This window comes from Nuphar pumila, chromosome 2 (genome assembly GCF_984573655.1).
Source record: "Nuphar pumila chromosome 2, dmNupPumi1.hap1.1, whole genome shotgun sequence".
NCBI classification, from domain to species: domain Eukaryota; kingdom Viridiplantae; phylum Streptophyta; class Magnoliopsida; order Nymphaeales; family Nymphaeaceae; genus Nuphar; species Nuphar pumila.
In genome coordinates, this window is record NC_143250.1 from 36,150,178 (window position 1) to 36,155,888 (window position 5,711).

Below are 5,711 nucleotides of genomic sequence, written 5' to 3' on the forward strand. Positions count from 1 at the left end.
ATGTCTTTGATGCTGCGGATTCAGGAGAAATTAGGGTACATTCCAAGAGGAAAAAATAATACATGTTGTGCAATACCACAATTAGGTATGTGTCCATCCATTGGATCTCCAATAGGGTGTGGTCCATGATATATTCCATGGATTTGTATTACTACTTTGCTATTGGTTACTTTTTAAAAAAAAATATCAAATATATGCATTGGTTCTGACAAGTTTAAATTATTACATTTACCAGTATTGGCTGTTCATAGAGTTCCACAAATTTAAACCTCAATATTCTATTCATTTCATCCACAATGCATGCATGTGTCCACTACGAATCATGAACTCCTGAAGTGAGTCACAAACATTAAAAACAACTCACAATACACCACATTCAAGAAATGAAAGAAGAAGACACATCGGCAAAATTCAGTCCTGCCTTTTTGCAGGCAATAACAGTCATCATTATGCGTGATCCATCAAAAGAATGAACAAAATTAGTGGGGAAAAGCAGTCCTCTGCCTCTTAATCATGACCTACAAAAGAAGGGTTATGTAGTCAATATGACAGAACCAAGATAAAAGTAATATGAATAATGTTTGTAAAACCCCATTCAGTCACTCAATAGATATGTTGTTAAACTAATCTAGAACAAAAAAGGTCTCGTCTGTTTCTCTTTGTAATGCCAAAACTTATAAAGAAGTTTTTATCTGTAGTACCAATCAATCATCAATTTACGAATGGAGAAGCAAACTTGATTGAAAATGTACAAAATGAAATAGTAAGATTTGTTCTTAAACACAAACACAAGTTCATTATTCATGAAATAGAAGTCATAGACATGTTATGGAGATTTTACAACCACTTAACTGTAGAATAGCTATTATAAAACAATCTAACCTTCTAAATTGTTGGTCTGGTGGTTTGCTTGGAAGCAAAGGAATTCGACAATCTTCAACACACACTCACATGCGTACTTATGTTTGACTTCCACAAATATTAGAGCCTCTTTTGAATGTGACTATTCACTCCCAAGCTTCTGCCAAACATCATTCTGATTTAGTTGGCAAGTGGTCGACAAAAAACCCAACTATTTCATGTTATACATTAGCTCTTGTAAAATAAAAGAACACAGCAAAGAAGCAAAGGAGAAGACTTTACGTGGTTCAGCCAGTATGGCTTACATCCACGGTACAACCAGAGAGTAATCCTTTTTCATATGAAGAACAACAAATACAAAGGGCTTAATATAGCCCAGCCATAAGAAGCGATAAGCATAAGGAAAAGGAAAGCTAATCTTTCCAAAAAGGAGAAAAGGAAAGCAGCTCAGGTTGCACAAGGAAAGACAATCTTAACACTCCCCCTCAAGTGGGGAATGTATATCAAAACAACCCCACTTGTTCAAAATGATTTTAAATTGAGCACAACTTAATCCCTTAGTGAGAGCATCGGCAAGCTGATCTTGACTCTTGGTAAACGGAGTACATATTTCTCCTTTTTGAATTTTTTCTCTAATGTAGTGGCAGTCAATCTCGATGTGCTTCGTTCTTTCATGAAAAACTGGATTGGCAGCAATATGAATAGCAGACTTGTTATCACAATACATATTTATTGGCAATTCAACGCTAACTCCTAATTCAGTGAGAAGAGACTTGATCCATATCAATTCACAAGTAGTAGAGGCCATTGCACAATATTCGGACTCAGTGCTGGATCTTGAAACCGTGTTTTGTTTTTTGCTTTTCCAACAAGTAATATTTCCTCCAACAAAAATACAATATCCTGTGGTAGACTTTCTGTCTGAAGACCCTGCCCAGTCGGCGTCAGAGTAGCCTTCAATTTTATGATGGTTATTTTTTGTATAGAGAATACCTTGCCCAGGACTACTTTTGATGTATCTGAGAATACGATCAATAGCGTTGACATGGCATGGCTTTGGATCATGCATGTATTGGCTAATAATGCTGACAGCATAAGCAAGATCAGGTCTTGTCATAGTAAGATATATAAGCTTTCCTACCAGCCTCTGAAATTGTTCAACATCTCTTTTTGAAAGACTTTCTTCATCAGTATCAAACCTGACATTAGTCTCAATAGGAGTATTGGCAGGCTTAGATCCAGTTTTACCTGTTTCTTTGAGAAGATCCAAGGCATATTTTCTTTGAGATAGAAAGATTCCCCTTTTTGAGTAGGCAACTTCTATTCCAAGAAAGTACCTCAATTTTCCTAAGTCTTTAATATCAAAGGCTTCATGAAGGTACCTCTTGGTATTGAGAATTTCATCCTCATCATTTCCTGTTATTATAATATCATCAACATATACCAATACAACAGTGAGATTGTGACGATTTTTAAGAACAAAGAGAGAATTATCAGAAATACACCTTTTGAAACCTTTTTTCTCAAGAGCAAGACTGAGTTTAAGATACCAAGCTCGTGGAGATTGTTTTAACCCATAGATAGCCTTTTTTAATTTGCAAGCAAGTTCTGGATTTCCTTCTTGGGGGTGTCCAGGAGGTAACTGCATATAAACTTCTTCTTCTAGATCTCCTTGAAGAAAAGCATTTTTAACATCAAGCTGAAACATTTTCCAATTATAATTGCAAGCCACAGACAAAAGAATCCGAAGACTATTCATTTTGGCCACTGGGGCAAACGTTTCTTCATAATCAACACCATAAGTTTGAGTAAATCCCTTAGCTACTAGGCGAGCCTTAAAGCGCTCTATAGTACCATCACTCTTATATTTTGTTTTATAGACCCATCGACATCCTACAACCTTTTTATCTTTGGGTAGCTTGCAGATTTCCCAAGTTTCATTTTTATTTAAGGCATATAATTCTTCCATCATAGCTTTAATCCAAACATCTTGACTTTTTGCCTCATTAAAAGTGCCAGGTTCTTGCACAATAGAACTAAGAAAAGCAACATACCTTTTTGAGAGATTGTTGTAGCCAATGCATTTTTCAATAGGATGCTCAGTTGTCATGTAAGTGACAAAATCTCTAAGATAGCTTGGTGGCCTAATAGTCCTCTCAGATCTTCTTATAGATTGCTCCTCCGACTGATTTAATGAGTCACTTGGCTGGGTGGCTTGGATATCACTTGGCTGAGTATGAGTTATAGCTTCAGTGTTGCTAGCTTCAACAGGTATCACATCATCAAAAGGGCTTGGCTTAGTATGAGTTACAGCTTCAGTGTTGCTATCTTCAACAGGTATCACATCATCAAAAGTGCTAACATTAGGAAGGACAATAGAATCAAATATATTTTTCTCCCCCTGATGAAGATTTTTGGTTTCATCAAAGTTTTCTGAAAAATAGGGAGCAACTTCATCAAAACTAACATCTCTAGAGATATATAAACGACTATGAGTAACATCATAGCATTTATATCCTTTCTTGGACGAAGAATACCCTAAAAACAGGCACTTAATAGCACGGGGAGTCAATTTGTCCTTTTCATATGGGCTGGTGGATACAAACACAGAACAACCAAAAGTCTTAAGATGACTAAGACTCAATTTCCTTCCTTTGAGAATTTCCATCAGAGATTTTCCATTAAGACATTTACTAGGGAGTCTGTTGATTAGATAACATGCAGTAAGAACAACATCACTCCAGAAGTATTTAGGAACATTCATTTGAAAAAGTAAGGCTCGAGTTTTTTCCAACAAATGCCTATTTTTCCGTTCGGCGACTCCATTTTGTTGAGGTGTCCCAACACAAGAAAATTGATGGTCAATACCATTTTCTTTTGCAAGATACTCAAAGAACTGATTTTTAAATTCAGTTCCATTATCAGACCGAATAGCTTTAATTTTGGCTCCATATTGAGTCTCAACAAACCTGTAAAACTCCCTGAATTTAGAAAGCACTTCATTTTTGGTTTTCAACAAGAAAATCCAAGTAAGTTTGGAGAAATCATCTATAAAAGTGACATAGTATCGAAAACCAGAATATGAATCAATAGGGGCTGGTCCCCACACATCAGAATGAATCAATTCAAACATGCAAGAAGAAACAATCTCTGAAGTAGAAAAAGGACGACGTGATAATTTTGCAAGTCTACAAATATCACAATTATTGCAATCAAACTTATGACCAAAAAATAAGCTTTCAAGAGCATAATTGGATGGATGTCCAAGACGAAGATGCCATAATTTACTCTCTTCTTCCCTTGACATGAACGCTCTACAGTTTTGCTCAAGAATATAAAGCCCATGAACTTTTTTTCCTTCACCAATCGTCCTCCTCGTCTTGCGGTCCTGAAATAATACATTAGTTGAAGAAAAGGTGACAGTACAATCGAAGTCTTCAACTATTCTGGCAACAGACAACAAGTTTGATGTAAACTGAGGAATGTAAAGAACTTTGGAAATAGTCTGATTGTTAAAGAAGTGGATTTTTCCAATCCCTTCCACTTGAACGACTTTTCCATTGGCAACAGTAACAAGTCTCTTTCCATGATCATAACTGAAATCTTCAAGAAGAGAAACATTTTTTGCAATATGTTCTGAAGCTCCACTATCAATTATCCAGGTGTCATAAGAGTTAGAAGGCATACCTTTATTTGTAGAGCTTATGGCAGAATGGGAGAAAGCAGTTCCGGTCTGACCATTTTTTAGAGATAGGAGAATATCAAAGATCTTGTCTAAAGACCGAGTGTTATCAGATCTTTGTTCTATAGCAGCATGCACCAGTTTTTGCTTTTCAGTGCCAGGTCGACCATGTAGAACCAAACATCTCTCACGAGAGTGTACGGTCTGACCATCTTTTAGAGATAGGAGAATATCAAAGATCTTGTCTAATGACCGAGTGTTATCAGATCTTTGTTCTATAGCAGCATGCACCAGTTTTTGCTTTTCAGTGCCAGGTCGACCATGTAGAACCCAACATCTCTCACAAGAGTGTCCCTCTTTTTTGCAATGAGTGCAGAACCATTTCTTGTTTTTAGCCTTTCCACGATCATCAAGAGTTTTCAAGGCTTCTGTTTTAACACTGAAGGCAGTTTTATCAGGAGTTTCAATCCTGCTGACATGGTTCATAACCTTCCTTCTTGATTCTTCTCTCATAAGAGTAGCAAAGACAGAGTTTAATGAAGGAAGCTCAGAATTCATAAGGATCTGTCTTCTCATTTGTTCAAAATCAGATCCAAGGCCAGCGAGTAATTGAAAAATGCATTCTTGCTCTTTGGCTTTATGGAGAAGCCTAAGATCAGTGATAGTGGGAGAATAAGAGTCCAATTCATCCCACATCATACGCATTTTACTAAAGTACTCACTAAGAGGAAGATCACCCTTTTTTAAATCATGTATCTCTTGAGATAATTGATATATTCGGGCAATATTATATTGTTCTCCATACAATTCACAAGCTGATCGCCAAACATCTTCAGCAGTATTAAGAAACAAAAAACCTTCAGCAATTTTTGGTTCCATAGAGTTAAGTAACCATGACATAACTAAGTCATTATTGGATTTTCAATCATCATATTTTGAATCTAAAGTACCGGGATTAGTGATTTTCCTGTTTATAAAGCCAAGTTTAGATTTGCCACTCAAATAGAGTGAAACGGCTTTAGACCAAGCAATGTAGTTTGTCCCATTTAATAATATAGAAGTGATTTTGGAGCTAGGGCTGACCTGTTCGTGCACAAAAACAGTTGTGCTGGATGAAGACTGACTAGGATTTTCATAATGTCGATCCGCCATGATAAAAGGAATGACA